We start from the raw sequence: 22237 nt of genomic DNA, 5'->3' as shown, positions 1-22237 counted from the left end.
TCACTTTCCAAAGTTTCTGTCGTCTTTCTCTTCCCACTTCTTTCTCCTTTGTGTTATTTTCCTCTTTTGCCTACAGTTAAACCACCGCTGTGTAATATATATATATAAAGGTTTTAGCAACTGAGTCCAAAGAAAACTATAGATGTGAGAAGTTGGCCTGGTATATGATGTCCACTAGTTATAGTGGGCGCCTTGCACCAGTCCAAAGAACCCCTTATTGATGATAGGTTAAAGACAACCTTATTTGAAAGCTATCCGAGTGGTAGCTATGGAGAGCAGCCTTCAGGCTAAGTCTTGAAGGAATGTAAAGCAGCTTGTTCTACCAGTCTATAATCTCTTGAATGGCTAAATTACAGAGAACTACACCAGGTATATATATAAAATATATGTATTTATTTCTAAACACACCCTACTAGTTTCTTTATGAGGCTAGAGCTCACAGCACATATGTTACACTTAATATATCAAAGTAAATTAGCACAATATACGATAGGCCCTAGGGGCGGACCAAATCATGTACTAAGAAAGTAGTATAAGAACCACGACTTGACTAGACACAAGGCCTAGAGCCTGTAGAATCGCTAGGACCCCAAGGAACCACCCAAGGTAGTGACACAGGGGACCCACGGGGGACGTGTACAGTGTGAGAACACAGCGGCGAGCTCCGTTCGCTTCTATGGGGAAAGTCGCGGTTGGAATTTTAAAGTTTAAGGTCACTTAGAGGTGGACTAGGAACAAACACTTTTGGACTTAGATGGCTCTATGGCCAACACCCACGGGAGCACCTGAGTACTCGCATTACCTCACCCAGGTAAGCCGGGTGCATAGGTGTCAAATGGTGTTGGGTCACGTCGCCGTTTTCAATGGCAGGAGACTGAAAAGGGCTGCTGTCGGGAAGAAGCGAAGTGTCCGAAGAGATCCAAGCCTGGATCGAAGATGTGAAGAACCTGAAAGCAGAGGGGACAGAGTCTGGGTCACTTGCCAATGACCAGGGGCACAATAGACGAATGCCCACCGATGTCGGGTGCTTCAGGTGCGGAGAGGGGAAGCTTGACTCTTCAGCCACGAGGACCAAGAGGTGTCAAGGACAACCAGGTGCTGGATTCGGGCTGTCCCACAAAGGATGTTGAGTGCTGCAGCATCGGTGCCCAGATTGGACACAACAAGCCTTGGCAACAGCAACCCATGCAGAAAGAGGAGCAATGCTTCGGTGCGGCCCAGCAAGGTCCTGGGGACTCCCCAAGTGATGGAGAGTCAGGGCACATCTGGAGCAACCAGGAAAGCCCAATTAAAGTTAAAGTTTCCTTAACAGGGACCCACCAGTCAACGGACCAGGGATCGCGAAGGTACCTTGAACGAAAACACAAAGGGGGGCTCACGGAAAACTCGTGGAGTGTAGGCCAGCAATCTTCAGTGGAAAAGGTGCTCGGGGTCTGGGCTACAAGTAACCCAATGCACAGCCGCAAAGGACGTCGGGAAGCTGATGCACTTGCAAATGTGCACGGTGTCCAGGGGTTCCGGTTCCACGGTACCCACAAGGGCTGCGGGTCTCAGCTTTGCTGGGGCCTCGGGTCAGCCTCTAGGAAGTCTGGAAAGCCACCTCCTGTGTTGCAAAGTTTTCGGCGTCCGGCGGGAGCTTCGGAGATGCAGACCGGACATATGCATCTTTGGTGCCTGCCAAGCAGGGGAGTAACTCCTTTACTCCAAGGGAGATTCTTCAGTCATCTAGTCGTGTAGATCATCGAAGTCCCGGGATTTCTGTATCAGAGTTTCATCCAGGTGTAATCTAAAGTTCTGTAGCCAGGGGTTCCTTTCTTATACCCAAGGACATACTATGAGGGCCCACCTATGGGAGGGTTAGGAAAGAGGGGTGGCTACACCCATTTCCTTTGTCCAGTTTCACGCCAGAGCAGGGGCTGGTAGCCCCTGCAACCAGTTTGAACTGGACTATCCGCAGAGGCACCAAATGTGCCCCCAGTGCTGAACTTCAAAGCACTCCTGGAGTGCACCCACCCATCCCTAATCTACTAAGGCCTGTCTGGGAGGTGGTAACACCTCCCTGTGACAGGAAACCTATTGTCCAGGCCTCCCCTGCCGGAGTTTAGGTCAGCAGCAGGAGACCAGACTCGTGTCTGTGGCTGGCAGCATCCATTTTGTGATGCCAGGACTCTGTTAGCTGGTACCGGGTATACCGGTGCTGTCATGTCTCTCCCTCTAGAAGGGTGGAATCATACTCCCACACCAGTTACTGGTGTGGGGGTATGATTCCATGGTGTTTGACACCAAACACAACATGTTTCCGTGCAGCTATCCAAAAGTTAACATTTACAGCGAGGTTTTAAATCACTTAAGAGTATATGGTCAGACTGCATCACAGACAACCCCGGAGAATAGATTCCGAAGGCTGCAGAGGGGTTCTGCTCATGCATAGGCACCCTCTCACATAAAACCAAGCACCCTGCCTTCAGGACTGATAAGGCCTGTCATAGGGGTGACTGATAGGTTTATATGTGCAGTGATAGGGTGAGATATAGTGAAACTATATCTCAGTAAGGGGTGCATGCACCACCTTACCCAGGCTGTAGTAGCAGACCTGTGGTGTCATTTTGGAGGGCTTCCAGGGGTGGCATAATACATGCTGCAGCCCCTGGTAGGCCTCTGGGGTACCTATGCCCTGGGTACATAGTATACCATATACTAGAGACTTATAAGGGCACCCCAGAATCCAATCTGTGGTGTACCTAAGGTACAGGGAATCAATTTAGAGAGGAAGCAGCTAGGCTGGGGTCCTGAATAGCAGGGCCCCAGCCAGACTAAAGTAAAAAAACATTGAAATATCAGCGAAAAGTGGGGGTAACCATAAGAAGCAGATCCTACTCTCCTACAATGGATGTGTGATTTCTTGCAAAGTTCCTGTCGTTGGGACAAAATTCACGAAGTCAAACAGCCGCAGCAAAGTGATGCGTTGATTCCTGAGACCTTCGTAGATTCCACTGGGCACAGGGGAGCGGTGCGTCGGGTCCGGTCTGTAGGGGAAAGCAATACGTCGATTCTGAGACGACTCCGATCTGCAGGTGATGCAGCGGGGAAAACTTGCCGCACAGGGACGATGCGCGGAAATCCGGGATGGGTCAGCTTGTTCAGCTATGATCCCTCAATGCGTTGATTCATGCAGCGGTGATAGGCGCTGCGTCAATTTCAGCAGCGGCGCAGCAATGCGGGGAGATTCTTCTCGCATCACGGCGTTGTTTGGAAAAACTGTTGCAAGAAGAGCGATGGGTTGATTTTCTTGTTGTTGCATTACTTTCCAGCTCCCAGCAGCAGAAGCAAACCTCCAGAGGCCCCACACAGTCACAGGCACTCCTGGCAGGTCAGAGCTCCCAGCAAGGAAGTTCAGCGGAGCTGGGGGTGGAGTCTTTGTTTTCCTGAGATTTCAAAACAGGAGGCAAGTTCTACCCAAGCCCTTGGAGACTTTCCTCAAGTCAAGCAGGGGACACAGCACACAGCAAAGTCCTTCTCCTTTCCTTGGCAGAAACAGCAACTGCATGCGAACCCCAGACACACAGCAAGGGCAGTACTTCTCCTCAGTTTCTCCAGCTCTACTCCTTGGCAAAGGCTCCTCTTGATTCCAGAAACAGTATAAAGTTCAGGGGTTTTAGGTCTAATACTTATACCCCAAAATGTATTTGTTCTCTTTGTGTAAGGGTCTCTGAGCCCAGTCCAAACCAGTTATGTCCTCTCTGGTGCAGCTGCCCAGCAGGAGGTAGAGACAGCATTGTGTAAGGCAGGCAGGCCCTATTCAGGTGCATGGGAAATCCCCTCCCACCACTCTAAATGCAGACCAGGCCTATTCAGGTGCTAGTGAAAACTCCTCTTTCTGCTCTGAATGCAGCTCAGGTCTATTCAGCCCAGCCCTGACTCATTCAGGAAAGGCAGGTCACACATCAACCCCCGGGTGGCTGTCTGAGAGAATGCACCTACCCAGCCCCAGTCACTCCAAAACCAGACAGTCAATACACAAACAGGCAGAGGCACACAGAATGGTTAAACAAGAAAATGCCTACTTTCTAAACTGGGGTGGCATGGTGAGCAAAAGAATGATTGATTTAACCCAGATCTCTTGACTCGGGGTGAATGTTTTGATTTGTTCTGCATTCCGTACATCAATTGTGTGTCTTTTGCTTTCTCGCCCTAAGTGTGCCAGGTATGCCCAGACGTGGGTCCTGGGCTCACTTTGCCACTGGAATCAAGCTATCCTGGCTGAAGTGGGGTGAAACCCTGAAACCGGTCCTAGGATGCTTGTTTACGGTCCAGGGAGGACCTGACTTGGGAGTTCGGGCTGGACTGTTCCCATGAGGCACAGGGTCAAGACTGATTTGCATATGGCCAGGTCTAAACTGAGGTGGCATGGTGAGCAAAAGAATGATGGATTTAACCCAGATCTCTTGACTGGGGGTGAATGTTTTGATTTGTTCTGCATTCCGGCTATCAATTGTGAGTCTTTTGCTTTCTCGCCCTAAGTGCGCCAGGTATGCCCAGACGTGGGTCCTGGGCTCACTGTGCCACTGGAATCAAGCTATCCTGGCTGAAGAGGGGTGAAACCCCGAAACCAGTCTTAGGATGCTTGTTTCCGGTCCAGGGAGGACCTGGCTTGGCAGTTCGGGCTGGACTATTCCCATGAGGCACAGGGTCAAGACTGATTTGCATATGGCCATGTCTAAACTGGGGTGGCATGGTGAGCAAAAGAATGATGGATTTAACCCAGATCTCTTGACTGAGGGTGAATGTTTTGATTTGTTCTGCATTCCGTTCATCAATTGTGTGTCTTTTGCTTTCTCACCCTAAGTGCGCCAGGTATGCCCAGACGTGTGTCCTGGGCTCACTGTGCTACTGGAATCAATACGCGGCATCCTCATCTACAGACCGCCTGGACCTCGCACACACCACGTGACCACCATCGCTGAGCTCTCCGCCCCCCACGCCATTACCTCCAAGGACTACATTCTACTCGGGCACCTGAATTTCCACCTCAACAGTGGCAACAACCCCAACTTGAACGCTCTCCTCGACAACGTCGCTAACCTTGGACTGAAGCATCTCGTCAATACACCCACCAACAGATCAGGCCACACCCTTGACCCCATCTTTGCAGGAGGAACTAGCAACCGCTTCCGCCACACCACCCAGCTCCTCTGGACTGACCACCACTGCCTCCACTTCACCTTCAACACCTCCAATGCACCCAAGCACACCCTACGCCCGCCACAAAGGAACTGGAGTAAAGTCACAGAGGAACTCCTGAACACCACCCTCCTCCAAGTCCCCCCATCGCCACTACCAACACCAACTCCTTTCAGCAGATGAGGCCCTCATCACCGCTTGCCCTCTTCCTGACTCACTGACTTGCCGGCTGCCCCTCCGGGGGGGGACTCCCAGTTCTGACTACGCCTGCCTACACCCATTGAGAGGTACGAGGCGGCACCCGGGCATTAAGGAGGTGAGAGCTGGAACCCCCGAAGCGCTTTGTATCACCATCGCGAGAACTACCTTTGTGCCTGCTGTGCTCATTGAATATCGGAGCCAGCTGGGATTGGACACGAGGGGTGCTCCGGTGCGGCTGAACTATCCTGCTGAGGCCCGTCAGGGACGCTGTTCTGAGTGGCCGCCCGGGTTCTTGTAGAGAGACTCAGGAAACAGACGCGCCACCCGCCGGGGCCTGACGCACGAGTGAATGAACGGACTAATGCTGCTATGCTCCGGGTGGAACGAATTCGGGGCGACTGCTCTGAGACTCACATACAGTGCTACTCTGCCTGGTGAGGCCGGGGGACACATCTATGTGCCAAGTAAATTGCAGACGCACCCGTTTGCACGGTTTACCCGCGAGTGCATCGGATTTGCGGAGTTGGGCCGCTTCTGCACAGCAGCACGTGTGGTGTGCTACCTCATTGACTAACGGGCGGCCCTAGACCCCTGTGAGACGTTCCATGGTGTTTGTGTGGGCAGGACCTCCTACTGCAGAAGCGCAAGCCTTCTTACAACTGCGGACCTACGTTGGGTGCGGAGCGCAGGGAATACAGATGACACCTCACAATACTTATGGTATGACACGCTTTGAGCACAGCAACGGTGGATTGTGGGGAGTGCCTGTGGACCCCACTAATGTATAACCAATTGCATCTACACCTTCGAAATTGTGGCATTGAAACAGGGGAGAGCACCTTTCTGCGGAAGATTCACACTAACTCTTCGCACACTGCATGATAACGCCCTGCGAACCTTGTGGACTGCAGTGTATGCTTCGCGCCCCCATGAGTCCCATGATTGCGAGTGAGGGGAAGACGCGTGGCACCACATAGACTCTGGTGCAGAGAACACAACCGATCCTTTACTGCCTACCTATGACTCCTTGCAATCTTGTCCTTGTTGCTACTGGAGGCGATCACTGGTTGCTACGTGGGACCTGGATCGAGGAGAACAATGGACCGCACTGACGGTAAGCAGCCGAAACTGCAATTCTCAGCGCGAAACAGCCCCCCAGCGATGATTCAGAAGTGCAACGGGAGGACGACCAGCCCCCCCCGTCTCAATCGCAAGATCACTTGTTTAAAATATTTGGGACTGCCTGACCCCAAGATGACTGCCACAGTGTTCCCTACCACGTCGTGCTACTCCTCTGAGAAAAAAAACAGACTTCGTCCAGACCTCGAACACATCCCCCATCCGGCCTACCCTTCAGTATACCGAATTTGTGAACCTGCCTCGGACCGTGTAGACCTAGCTTTTTGGCCGATGCCCGGTGGAGCTACTTGATAGCTATAGAGGAGATGGGCTGTGGGCTACTCCTTCGGCCGTCACCTACCCAGCCGGACATTGGGCAGACGTTACTTTGTCTCTCCGTCGTACTCTCCCTCATACCCCTTTACTCCACCCACTTTCTCCTTTATGCTCCATTTCTCCCTCCTCTTTGCTCTCTAATTGTTTTCTCATTGAGACCTAGCCGCTTGACTGATGCCCGGTGGAGCTAACTGATAGCTACAGAGGAGATGGGCTGTGAACTTCCCTTCAGCCGTCACCTACCCAGCCGGACTTTGGGCAGACTCTCCTTCGTCTCTCCATCCATCCTATCTTCACCCTTTCTCCCTCCTACATCTTACCCCACCTCCTTACCCTTCTAAGCTCTATTTATTACATCTTCCAACGCTCTTGAAATGTTTTCTTGTAACTGATGTAACTTGTAATTGATGTAATTTTGTAATTTAGTGGAACCTTATGTAAAGCGCTCAGATACCTCCGGGTCTAGCCAGCGCTATATACAACTCAAATAAATAAAACTCCGGAGCCAATGAACTCCACCGCTGCATCACCTGCTGCGCCGACAAGCTTGCACCCCTCTGCCACCCCGCCAAACAACGCCCGCCGAAAGCTGCCTGGTTCACCACAGAACTTGAAAAAGCCAGACGCTCCTGCAGACGCCTAGAGAAAACCTGGCGAAAACCTGGCGAAACCTGAAAACTATGGAAGCACGGAACGACCACAAGAGCGCCCTGAAGGAATACCACCAGTGCATAAGAGACACCAAACGGACCTTCATAAGAGACAAAGTCCAGACCAAAGGAACTGTTCAACGTCATCCAGCAGCTCGCAAAACCCACTGAAGCCACAGACGTCACACCTTCCCAGGAACTCTGCAACGCCCTCTCGTCTGACGCCGCCTTCTTCACGGAAACCTGGACCAACAACACCTTTGGTCCCGACCTATCCACCGCCATCCCTGACAACTACAAGATCCAGAGAAAGGACCTCCCACAACACCCAGGAGGAGGACTCGCCATCGCACACAAGACCCCCCTCCGCCTCTCCACATCCAGCACGAGTGACCCCCACTCCAACACAGAACACCTCCACTTCCAGATCCAGACAAGCCCCCGGACCACGCTACGCAGCACCCTCATCTACAGACCACCAGGGCCTTGCACCCAACACGTGAATACTATCACCGAGCTCGCCGCAACCCACGCCATCACCTCCACTGACTACATCCTACTCCGTGACCTGAACTTCTACCTCGACAACGACCCCGACTCCACTGCTCTCCTCGCCACCCTCGCCAACCTAGGGTTGAAGCAGCTCGTCAACACACCCACCCACAGAGCGGGTCACACCCTCGACCCCATCTTCACAGGAGGGACTAACATCTGCTTCAGCCACACTACTCAACCCTCCTGGACCGACCAACACTGCGTCCATTTCACCTTCAACACCACCACTGCAACCAAACGCGCCCGCGCCCGCCACAACGGAACAGGAGCAAGGTCACAGAGGAACACCTCAGCACCACCCTCCGCCAAAACCCCCCCATACCCACGGATGACACCAACTCCGCAGCCAGGGAATTTTACCGCTGAGTTTCCTGCTGCACCGACAAGCTTGCACCCCTCTGCCCCCCCGCCAGACAACGCCCTCTAAAAGCCGCATGGTTCACCACAGAACTTCAAGAAACCAGACGATCCTGCAGACGCCTAAAGAAGACCTGGCGAAACCAGAGAACCACGGAATCATGGAACAACCACAAGAGTGCCCTGAAGGATTACCACCAACGCAAAAGAGACACTAAACGGACCTTCATAAGAGACAAAGTTCAGACCAATGTGTCCAAAGCTAAGGAACTGTTCAACGTCATACAGCAGTTCGCCAAACCCACCTGCGAATCCACGACGTCACACCCTCCCAGGAACTCTGCGACAAGCTCAGCTCCTACTTCCATCTGAAGATCAATGCCCTCTATGACAACATCAGTGAACCAACGACGAACACCATCCCCCTACCCACCCCCGCCGGCATACCTACCATCACGTCCTGGGATCCCGCTACCGTCGACCTCATCACCGCTACCATGAAGAAAACCCACTCAAGAGCCCCAATAGACACCTGCCCACCGCACATATTCCACAGGGCCACCTCCGCCATCGCCCCCTAACTAGGACGAACCATCACCGCCTCCCTCAGGTCAGGCATCTGCCCAGATGACTGGAAATGGGCAGAGGTAAAACCCCTCCTCAAAAAACCAACGGCCGACCCTACGGACTTGAAAAACTACCGGCTCATCTCTCTCCTCCCCTTTGCGGCCAAAGTCACTAAGAGAATTGTAAACACCCAGCTAACCACCTTCATAGAAGAGAACTCCATCCTGGACGCATCCCAGTCTGGATTCCAAAGCAACCACAGCACGGAGACCACCCTCCTCGCCACCACCGACGACATCCGCATGCTACTGGATCAGGGACACACCACAGCCCTCATCCTTCTAGACCTCTCCGCAGCTTTCGACACTGTCTCACATCGCACGCTTACTGCCAGACTCCACGATGCGGGAATACAAAAAACCGCACTCGACTGGATCCGATCTTTCCTTTCCGGCAGAACCCAGAGGATCCGACTCCCTCCCTTCCTCTCCAAACCCACGAAAATCAGCTGCGGAGTACCCCAGGTGTCATCTCTCAGCCCTACGCTCTTCAACATTTACATGGCCCTCCTCGCCCCCATCGTCAGACAGCATGGTCTCAACATCGCATCCTATGCTGACGACACCCAACTCATCCTCTCACTCACGAAGAATCCCGAAGACAGAAGACTCTGCTTCCAGGAACGAATGAAGAACGTGGCAGCCTGGATGAAGGACAGCTGCCTATAGCTAAACTCAGAGAAAACCGAGGTCCTCATTCTCGGACCCTCCACCACCGCCTGGGACAACACCTGGTGGCCCTCTGCCCTCGGGAGCCCACCCACCCCTATAGACCACGCTCGGAACCTCGACATCATCCTTGACTCCTCCCTCTCCATGAACCGCCAGATCAATGCTGTTGCTTCAACTGCCTTCACATCCTCCGTAAGACCTTCAAATGGATCATCCCGACTGCAGAAGGACTGTCACCCACGCACTCATAACCAGCAGATTGGACTATGGCAACGCCCTCTACGCCAGAATCAACAAAACTCTCTTACACAAACTCCAAACCATCCAGAACACCACAGCCAGACTCGTCCTCGAGACACTGCGCCATGAGCACATGACCCAACACCTACGAGGCCTCCACTGGCTCCCTGTCGAAAAGAGGGTCACCTTCAAACTCCTCACCCACGCCTACAAATCCCTCAACAACATCGGACCCAATTACCTCAATGAAAGACTATCCTTCCACGTACCCAAGAGGAACCTCCAGTCCGCCGACCTCGCCCTGGCAAAGGTTCCCTGCATCCACAGAAAGAAAACCGTCGGGAGAGCCTTCTCCTACATCGCAACGAAAACCTGGAACGATCTCCCTGTGAACATCAGACGCACCCCCACCCTGCACACATTCAGGAAGGACCTCAAGACCTGGCTCTTCGACTGACCTGGAGCCACGGCCCTCCTCCCTCCCAGCGCCTTGAGACCCTCGCGGGTGAGTACCGCGGGATTTAAACCCCCTGATTGATTGATTGATTGATATGAAATAAAGGTCACGAAGTGGAGTATTATGTAATAACTATCAATTTGTACTGTAAATTGTATTTCTATTTGCAGTTTGTGATATATAGCATGTGAGAACATGAATTAAATAACAATTTGGCACCTAGGTTGGCTCTTTACTGGGACGAAGGATAGATGGAATGCAAAGCTGTAGTCTATCATGAGTCGCAAAGGAAATCTTGAAAATGGATGGCCTTACCCAGTTACCATGGATCAAATGTATTAAAAATGCCCCAAGACCTATTTGGTGTGGTAACTGGTATACTGTTCCTGTGTCAATCGTTAAAAGACTCTATCTTAGCTACCAAAGATAGCTACTGGAACTGGTATTGGGACGTACATCTCAGTTCTTGATGTCCCTGGTCTTCACACAACATTTGTTCTCTCAAAATAGGGCATGTTCCAGTTGATACACTGTTTTTTGTTGGGGCTCTGCAAAGTTGTTGGGTGAGTGACCACTCACCTGAGAGTACTAGGAAAACACACCTTTGCGTAGAGGAACCAAATGCTAAACATGCCTATACACAACCTAACACAGTAAGCATACAACTAAAACATGTCACTGAAAACAGAAACGTATTTCTTTTAAATACAGTATACTAACATATATAGCTTACTATTGGCTTTGTAAACAAACCAAAATGGAGACAATGTCAATGGTGTGCCTGTCACCGCGATCCTGCGACGCAGGCAGATTCTAAACAATGAGAGCAAAAAGAAAAAAAGTCAACCGAAATAGGTTCTTATAGACCAGACACAACTTTGTTGGCAAACGGCAGTTCCATGTAACATGGGAGTGAAAAGTAAAATGCTGCACAGAAGACACCCACAAAAGAATGGATGACACCAGGGCTTTATAAGAAACTATAACACACTACAAACTTAGTGCCAATATCGGCAACACTCCCCATCCCTCCCACAGCAATATCTCAGAGAAATAATCAGACAAGACACATTCTTAGTGGAGAAAATTGCTGCAGGTTTATTTGCATAACAAATATGCCAACATGGTGGGTTATCTTACGGGTGATCCCAGGGCAGGCAGCCCCTCGCCGCCTGCCCACCTGATGAGCCAAAATTCACCGTGGCCCTAGCCAACCGGTGTTGGTTAGATTTGGGGGAGGGGATAGCCCCTCCCACCGGTGGACCACCGGTCCACCCCCTTACTCAAGCCCCCCTAATAGGGGCGGAGCGTTGAGGCAACCCCCGGTTGCTCAGGTCCACAACCGCCCATAGGACTAATGGGGCGCCGTCGCTCCTCCAAGGTCCAACGCGAGGACCTCCCTGGGGATATTTGGCTTTAGCACCCTTACTGTGCTCGTGCAGAGGGTACCCTTCTGTACCTTACAGCCTCTGGATCGCCCTGTAACTCCGCCACAGCTCTGGGTGTGACCACCGTCACAGCCAGGGCCCCCCACCAAGGTAGGCCTCTTCACCTCCTTCTTGCTGAATCCAGGGACAGTCTATGCCCACTCTGGGAGGTGCGCCCCACCTCTTTCAAACTCCCAGTGGACTTAGCATGCAGCAAGCCAATGCCTGATGGACCAAACCCCCCTGTTCCTCGAATCTGCGCCTGGCACTGTAAACTCTGCTGCGTGAGGAATCCCCGGCAACCTCAGACCGAGCCCCTCGCCACACTCCAAGTGGGGTTATCTCTGCCCATCGTAACACCCATGCCTACCATAGGTTGTCTAACTAACACCCAGAGTATTTCATTACTGGCCGCAGTGCCCTCCTATCCCGGAAAGTAGAATCATGCCTCCCCGGTGTCCGACCGAACTTTTGGGAGGGAAGACACCCCCCAGTCCGTGCCGCAGCTTCTACAGCCAGCTGTACCAGCGCATGCTTGGGACCCCCAACCAAATAAGTCAGTGGTGGAAACCCATGCCTCCATTTCTAGAATTTCACCCGTCGCGTCAATCCCAGGCCGCACGGACAGACCTTTGATCCTGGCAAACTAAAGGAATGCTAGGATTCTAACAACCTTTATTGCAAACTGCACACCAGTATAAACAACTACTCCATCTGGCACATAGTTGCACAATAACACAGCACCCAATCATGATTGCCCATAGCTAGCTTCAGATCTCACGCGGTTCCTGGCACTGTATCCTTCTGCCCATGCATGGGCCACTGTACTGCCATGGCATCGCACCTGACCCCCCCGTACTCTGCAACATGTGGCATGACAAACTAGCACAACCCGCCGGCTGACTGTTGGAACTAGCGATGTAGCCGATAAGCCAGCGGTTGCTAGGGGTATACCAGTGTGTCAAAACAGGGCCCCTGCTTCTGACTAGTGGGACCCTGGAGAAAATAATACACACAACTAGCCTGCCCTTTATTTTCCAATTGCCTGCAGGTTCCTCACCGTCTGACAGCGATCTATAGATGTTGAGTCACCCTGCTCCTGACCCAACCCTGGTGTGAGAAGCCCTGTGCCAAACCTCTGTTAGTGTATACAAGGAAGCAGGTAAGTGGGTGGTTCGAATGAGAGAACAGACTGAACAGTCTCAAAACCCCATCCGACTAAGGGTTGTGACTGGCTGATGTGTAGCCGTACCGGTGCACCCCCCGGGTATGCTGAGGGACGATCCCGTTAACTGGCCCCAGGTTTGCCCGTCCCCGGATTGTTGATACAACTGAATTTAAACAATGTTGCAAAATGGTCCAGAACCCTTGGGGGATTGTCTTTTGTGCCTCCCCAAGTCATTCCCCTGCCTGTTTGACCCTGTTCAAAATCTTGCACTACTCCATGCTAATTGGGATCATCGTTGGATAAATCCAACAGGGAGTTATCCTGTGAAATGAGGTAGGGACCACAACTCCACCCAGCAGGTGAATCAGTCCAGGTTTACTCAGCCATGACCCCTCCCATGCCCTTAGAGATCACCATAAACAATCTGCAAGTGCCCAGGTGGCAGGCACCCAGCGGGACCTATCAGTCATATATACCCTTCCTCTTCTTGCCGCATAGCGGCACTCCTCTGCTGCAGGTGTCTTGTTGCAACCACTACCCGTCCTTCTTGACCTGTAATGATTAACCTTGCTGAAGATGTGTGGTTACCTCTTATCAGGGTAGGTGGAACATATAGCATGTGTCCTGAAAGCACAAATGTGAGATGTTGTGCAGGTGTAGCGGAATCCTTACACTAATAATAACTGTGCATATCACACCCAGTACAATCGTGATGTTTCCTTGATATTTAATAAAAGCTATATATTGCAATGCAACTTACTGGTACTAATTTTATCACCTTTGAAGAGTGAAAGCTTGAGCTAGCTACTTATGTCCTGAACAGACAGATGGGGGTTGCAGCACGCACATACCCCAGTGAGCTATCTGGTTTAAAAAGGATCTTTGACCTGGGGATTACACATCGATCTCTATGCCAAATGCAAGAACACCATAAGAAACGTACTAGTATGCAAATCTGTGACCTATAGATTATGCCCAGTGCTTTGCAAAAGATATGACCCATCGCATCAACTTTACAGACCTTGTAAGCAAACATTTGATGGTTACCCACCAATCCTTGCAGTGCACCCCTTAACCCACTGATCTCTTCTTACTAAAAACTATTTGTCAAACAGATACTGCTGTTGAGGTAGCACAGCAAGTTATTGTTCCTAGTGTGGAAATCTGTAGACCGATTGGAACGGGAAAGTAACACCCGACCAAGCACATAGATTGCAGGACACAGAATATCAAGTGGCATTTAACTCGGCATTTGAGGTACTGCAAAATGGAAGAATCTCTTTTAAAGATAACATACATAAAAAAAAATTAAAGGCACAGTTTGAAAGACCCTTCCCCATTGTTGCACGGTCTCAAAGGCCAGATGAAAAATGTGAGTGGGATACAATGATGCCAACTGTTTGATATAATCATTTCTTTTGTAAGGAGCCAGCTGGGTCTTGAGAGGGACTCTAGGGACAGCTTGGCGCAGTGCATCTGGGAAGGGTACAATCTGTTACACACGGCTCTGAGGGAGCGGGAACGAATAATGGACAAGGGCAAGTCAGAGAATAGGCCAAAGTCCCTTCAAAAGTACAAGAAGTATAAGAAGATTAAGAAAGTATATTCCTTTAGGTACCAGTAACCCCCCGCTGGCTGGCACGTGGTGGAGCGGGAGGATTTAGCCTGCACCAAACCACATGTGCCCTCTGTCTGCTAAAACGTACCTAGTTGAGCCACCCGTTGGCCCCATGATTCTGGCCTGGATGATTAGACTATTATGGCATAGGGTTAACAACATGAAGATGTAAACTTTTCCTGGCATAGCGTGCCACACTGTTCAGGCTCTTCGTCCTGTATCCCTCTATTAAAACAACTTGTAACATTGGACCCATCGCCAGCCCTCATATTGCCTTCGTCAACGGTTGATAGTTGCATCGGACCATCGGAAGAAAGAGCATGGGAACGATTCAAAACGTTGTGGGGATCCAATCAGTGAGAACGCCATCCGGCCCTTCATGGCGACCCCCCAGAGGTGCTGCACCGTTGGCTCCCCTACTCAGTTCAACACTGACCCATACCACAAACCCAGGCAAGTGTGCTGAGGGATTGTCTCTTTGCGTGACGGCCAAGGGAGGGGTAAGCTTGTGCTTGGTGATAACACAGTGACAGGTAAGGAAGATGGGGGTATCCGAATAAAATTAGGGTCTAAAGATATAAAGCCTTCGCAATTAGTGTGTTTACCTAGCGCTTCAGACCGAAATCCGCTATCTCTGCACTGTGCCCATTATATCACCCACAGGAGAATGAAATGCTTAGTGGACGGCAAACTCTCTGATAGGACGGCCTTAAAATAGCTGCCCCCATGTGATTCCCATCTGCCCAATCTACCTCTCAGGGATTGTGGGTTACTCTACAGTGTTCTGCCCACCTCTTACCAGGCTGCTTAATTGCTGGCAGAGTGGCTAATGACATAGATGGAGTCATCTAATTGTCGAAGAATCATTCCCTCGCACCACACCTTACGAGTCTTCTGGGAAATGTGTGCCACCGACTGGAATTTGCAGCTTCAGTCATTGGCTCGAGATACGTACTACAAAAGTAACACTACCCCAACAAGTCAGACTTATTGGGCGATAGTTGCATGAGTAAATATGCAACAATCTAGGCTCCGCAAGCTGAAAATTGGTGCTTAGCTTAGCGTGGGGCCGACTGGTAATCTGCAGCTTCTGTCATTGACCGGAGCTGCCTACCAAAAAGCAACACTACACCTGCCAGCCCGACTCAATGGGTGATAATTGCCTAAGTAAATAACCACTATGGCTCTGTTCTAAGAATAGTGAACAGGATTTAGTTCTGAAATGATGAGGCTGTGCAAGCTCATGATCAGTCACTTAGAAGTTACATCACTGGCATAACGGTCACAAAAATACAACCTACTCACCGCGCTACTCCAGTTCGCTCCCCTCAACGTGAGCCACCCTCGACGCACATAGCTAGGTGGCCTAACACTGTAAGCCATAGGGGGGAATACAATCACTTCCTTTACAACCAAAGAAGCAGGATGAACTCACACGGACCGACACCCTACTCCCGAATTCTATGGAGCACTAATGCCTGCTGACCGGCCATAGCGTTGAGCCACTGAAGAAGACACCCTGGGAAATCGATTCAGGATGCAACAATGCCGCCGTTTGAGCTACTTCATACCCCTGACAAGCTGCAGCGGCGTGGCACCCACTGAAGCCCGGTTCACACTGCCTGGCAATGTAGCCACATAATACCACAAATGCAAATCTGCCCTTTACCTCAGAACTGCCAGCAGAAATCACCTTAGAATCCAAGCAAAAAAAACCCAAAAAAACATACAAACTCGAGCCACTGAAACTTCCACTTTTAAAAGTTTAAAGCTTTCTGCTAAACTATACCCTTTTAAAATGATCATCCCTTTCCAACCTTGCCCTTCACTTTTTCCCCTACCCACAACTACCCTGCTGGCTGAGCCAACTCGTTAACGGCGGGTAGGTATAGCTGAATTCTAAGGCGTACTAATGCCGGCTGACGGAGGGTCCAGAATGGCCAAAGTCAAAACCAGCTAATCTAGGGGCTTAAAACTTTAAGGGCAATGGTCACCGCCCAAATCCAATACCCCTTACCTTCGTTCACATCGCAAAGCGAAACCGCCGAAACAACGCTCGCAACAAAGCAGATGGCCCCCAAGGAACGCGGCTGAAGTCCCACGGGTTCAGGCGGAATATAAGAGTCTCGTAAAGACCACGAGCTACTCCACAGTCCCTGACTTATCAGGCCAATGCTTTAACCATTAGGGCTGTACAGGAATAGGGCATTGCAGGGCAGCATTGCTCCATTTCCTCCCGAACCTTACTTGGTGCCCACTTTGTCCGCATGACGTGAGACAAATCTAATTGATGTGCAAAAAGCTCCTCCCATAGGAATAGCAACAAAACACACAGGAGGGGCAGCTAAACAGACGAACAAAGCTGCCAGCAACGCAACAGAGAAGAATTTTACAGCCATTTCTATACAAAAGACCAAACAACCATATTGCACACAGGTAAACAGAATAGACACACAACAGCAGCCAACCAAAACCAAAACCAAACAGGACATCCAAGGACAAGGTAAAGACAACAAACGGTATGTAAGTGAGCCCTGGCCCCCCGGGAAGGCCGCTGAACACCTGTCCCGTCCGCCCATCTGCCGTCTGCGCCTGGCCAGACCCTGGTCCGTGTTGGAGAGTCGCCAACTGGATAACGCGTCTTCCAACCCAGCCCCCGGAGCTAGGAGGCGCAGACCCCGCCTTCCCGTCACAGTCCGGCCAGGCAAACGGCTCAGCGAAAACTAACAGCATCCGGGAAGCTGCGTGTCCGACAAACCGAGGTACAAAAGGCCACGACCAACCAGCCTGCATAAACATCTTAGACAGACCGCACCTGAAATGAGCAAATAAATGCCCCACCAAATTCGTAATCTGACACTCTGCCAACAATTAAATCGGTAGCCCCGTCTACCGCAGTGTCGACACGGGCCCTAACAGCCAGGCCCCTTTCTCGCTCCATGCAGCCCTCCCCCACATTCCAGTATCTGCAAGGGCCAAACCCACGACCGCATATCACTCCACATCCGTGGGCACCCGTGCTCCCGACGGGACTGCGAGTCACCTTGCCTATCCCGCTCAACGGCCTCCGGACACCAGACTGGGGATCCAATCGACCAGACTAAATGATGCGGAACCGCGACCAGCACGCACACAACTCCAAAAATGGACACCATTTCGGCCTGAAAGCAATGTCTATACCGCATGTCCAGCCGGACACCCATAGAATACCTGGGACCCCGCACACTCTGCCTCCTGTCCCCCAACTACGTAGGCATGACTGCCCTGCCACAGGCCCCTCCCGGCATCATACAAACACTTGGCGCCTTAGCATGCTACCCTTACCGCTCAGCATACCTCTCGCTGCCCACCGGCCTGCCCCCCGAGCCACGCCAGGAGGCCGTGCCCAACCCGGCTGCTCCCACGCCACACAGCTAGGCCAGGGAGGTTTGGGGACACAAATGAGTCGAGGGCCCAGATCCCCGCGAGCATGACGCAGCAAGGCACTCACTGGCTCAAGAAAACCCCACGCCAGACCAGGACGAAGCAAACAGCATCAGGGCAGCGGGAAAAGAGTGCGACCAGTGGGTGGGAGAGGTATATGTACCTCTCCCCCCACCCCCTCCTACCCGGAAGTGACGTGGGCATGGGGGACCCACGAGGGTCCCAGACACTGGGAGGCTGACTCGTCGTGTGCCATCCTGTGGCACTAAGCGGGACCGCCGTCTTAGGAGGGCCCCCTGCGTGGGCCCGGGGCAGCCCTGCAGTATGGAAAGTCCAGGGTCCTCCCTGCATTTAAGATGAAAGAAACACTAACTCACCACCCAAGCACTGGAGACTTGGAAGAGTTCAATTTCAAACATGACAAATGTTGCGCTTACTTGAAAAGCGTATTAGCATTATCAATATGGATGGCAACACACACGGCTCCTCTGAAAGAATACAATCTTGAAGTTATTTGCCGCCAATCACAAAATGGCGGCTTGCACAAACAACGCAGCACTGGGTGGCTCAAGGCGCGTTGCTGCAGGCAGGTGTCACACGGCAGCTAAGAGCTGCAAAGAAACAAAGACGTCATAGAGGATTCCTCTGCTACAATGCGCGGCACCAACAAGACGGTAAGTTGTGCAAGCCATATTTAAAAACAAAACTGAACAAAAAAGTTTTACCTGCCTTTACGTAGGCGAGTCAATTTAGTTATAAACACCAACTTGTTTGAGACAGAGACAATATTACAGAAGGGCACAATGAATAGTGTGACATTTCAGACACGGAGAAAACTGCCACTAGAAATTCTCACGAACAAAATCAGCTGCAACCATCACAAGTTTTGCACGAATACGCAGCAAAAAGAAAATGTTCTCTGTAATCCTTTTGGGAATGATGATACTTGCAATACTTTAATGTAATCATTGATGGCTTTAGAGATATGAAGCTGACAATAACTTTAAGCCATATTTTCTTTGTATGCCTCAACAAAACGATGTAGCTAGATAAAGCACTTGTGGAAGTAGTGTACTTTTGGAAGTATTGGACACTCCACAGTCCCGTAGAGGCAGACACAAGTGCCCTGCAAAAGAACAGCATGACACTGTCTCCAAAAGTAACAGCGCCGCCTCTGCACCTGTATACTCCATACGATGATAGCACTCTATTCTTCCAGAGCAAGTTGACATGTAGAATGACAAAAATGAAGTGGCTTACTTTCCTTGAAGTCTTACTTCTTGTCGGAATGTACCAGATGAACAAAGTACAGCACGCTTTAACTGGTGCTGTCCAATGGACACTGGTGGGGCTGCAAGGCATGCGGTTCCATTTTGCTTTGTTTTCTTTGTGGCTTCTTTTGTTTCTGTGTTGCCTCCTGTTACCCAGACTGGTGAATGTTTCCTTGTGTTGTCTGATCTTGTACATCTTGACGCTTTGTCATCTCCAGGTAACCTCAGACCAACTTAACGCGTGGGAAGGTCTCCAACTCGTCGCCGAAATAAATGTATTAACGTGGTCCACACTGGAAAGATGTAGTATATGTAGATTTAATCAAGTAGATAACAAGTAGTAGTTAAGCTCTGGAGAGCAGTCCTACCAGGAGCAGCCTGCTAGCTGCTCAGCCCTTTCACCAACTGTCACCACTCACACCAGTTACTCAAGCATTCCACTCATGGCCCACAAACCAACATTCCACACAGAACACTCACACTGGCTGAGCAGCTAGGAACAAGATAACACGGTATATAATAACACAACATGAAGATATTATATTATCTCTTTCCTTAAACAAATGATGCTGATTATTTCTAAAGTCACATTTAAAGGTAGATGAAACACATAGACCAAACTTTAAAGAAAACATAGATGAAACTTTAAAGAACACATAGATGAATCTTTGTGCTGTATTACATTTCACCCTATCATTGCTGGGCAATGATAGGGTGAAATTTGGTCATTGACTATTGTAGAAAAGTGTTATGTTGACAACTGTTTCTGTTATGCTAAGTTTGGCTGATGGGAGACATATCACCAAAATTGGATTTGATCCCGGCTGCAATATTTCGAGTGTACACATGACTAACTATACGGTCTACATTTTTTGCAGATATCCCGCATCCTTCAGACTCTAAATAGCCACCTAAGTTACCAGGTGCAGTTTTATTTTGTGTATTTGATGAATACATGAAAGCGTCTTTTTTGTGAAACATTGTTCCAAAGGAGTGCTGATTTCCTGAGTCAAAGCACCCACCTGCATTGTCACTGTTATATTTTTTGATCACTGCAAGCCTGCGTCTGTTTCATCCACCGTTAGCCTTCATTTAGACGTCACCGACTGCTGTGCGTCTACTCGTTAATTTCCAACAGGTACAGGAGAAGCCTGCCTTCCTCTGCATGTGGCCCTCTGACATCTGTTATTATCTTGTGTGGAGAGGGTAAATGGGAAGTAACAGGCTGGGAGAATGTCTCAGGCACAGCCTGGGTTGCCACCTTTACAGAGCAAAATGCCGGCCATTTGTTGTTGTTTTAAGAGTCTGCAAAGGCCAAAACATGATACTAATTAGGACTTTAAACAAAATCATATGTATTCATTTGTAGCATGACTTTTCTGCCTTTGTTTAATTTAATTATTAGTCAGGCATCATTAACATAACACAGCTCTAGAGCTCATTAAAAAGTGCTTTTATATCTGTTGATTCAAGTATGTACAGTTAAGGGCAACAAATACCGGCTTTAGGTGATTTTGCTTATTATGTAGTTTTAAAATTATAATTAACTTTTATACAGACATGTCACACACTTACATATCTGCACCTGTATTCAGAAATGCATCATGGTAAATGTAATTCAAATCTGTCTACTCTCATTTCTTTCAGTATTGACTGGGTAATCCATATGCAGCAAGTGCTGGATATTAATTTACATACCTAAGTTTTGTACTTTTGGTACTCATCGGCAGAGAGCAGGCCATTGTATGGGGTTGCATGCCTGCTTTAAGTGCCCGTGATCAAGTACTTTACAAACTGTAAGAGCATACTCTCTTCTTATCCAACACTGAGCAGCTTCTCCAGCAGGAATGAGCATTAATATTTGTGTCGAGGACCCTACACTTTGCATACCTACGTCAGTCTTCTCAAACACATCACGGTAAATGTATTTCAAAAGGGCTGGTTGGCTCAGATTTCTTTCACCGATTATGGATAAATGAAAGCCCAGCCAGCGCTGGACCTTATTGTTTGTGCTTCTGGCAGTGCTTAATTTGTAAAAACATAAGTGTCAAGGCCCTCATCTAGAGCCCACTGAAACTTGCACTACCCATTTCACCTGGCAGCGCTGCCAATGACGTACTCACATAACTACAAAGCATCACACTCCACCAACTGACAATTCAGACTATTCCAGGCCCCCAAATCTAAAAGAATGGCTTCGGCAGCAGGTATTAGCCATTTTTAATGTATACTCAACTAATATACAAGTTTTGTTGTGCTCATCTGTAAATTAGACAGACAGCACCACCTTGTCATGTGCTCCTGTGTTGACAATTAAGTGCCAGTGCCGAGCACCGGAAGTCACCGGCTCAAATTAAGCACTGGCTTTGGGACCACGTCACAAAAGAGTAGACCATTTTGTGGGGGAGAACTACTGTACTGAGTTCCTGTGCCTACTTCTGACTCAGACAATTTTTGCCTGCTGCCCCAGCAGGGAAGAGCTTGAATCATGTTTTTACGAAAAGGATAGGCAATCGATGGTTAGCAAGCAGCAGGTAAGTATGTAGCAAAGACATTTCCTATTAAAATAAAATAGAACAAATATAGGAAAGTAATTATTGATGATCTGTATATTTGTTTAAAACAATTGGACTGCTCATGTTCACTTTCATGGTTATATAAAAGGGCTTGGACACTTGGCATGCCAACACCAGTCTTCACAAACCTATCAAGGAACACGTAGTTCAATACAGTCCATTTACTCATATTTTATCACAATTTGGTGGCAAATTGAGGTGCAGCCAAAACCGGGCTTATGTATGTTTTGTACTTTTGATACTCGTCAGAAGTAGGTCGCCAATTGTGGGGTGTGTGACTTTCTGCTTCTGCGAACAAGTATCTTAGAAAGTGCATGTGTGTACCTCTTGCTCAGGCACCCTTCACCAGCTCCTCTAGTA

Source organism: Triturus cristatus, chromosome 8, assembly GCF_964204655.1.
Source record: "Triturus cristatus chromosome 8, aTriCri1.1, whole genome shotgun sequence".
In the NCBI taxonomy this organism is placed as follows: domain Eukaryota; kingdom Metazoa; phylum Chordata; class Amphibia; order Caudata; family Salamandridae; genus Triturus; species Triturus cristatus.
Note: the sequence above shows the minus strand (reverse complement) of the source record.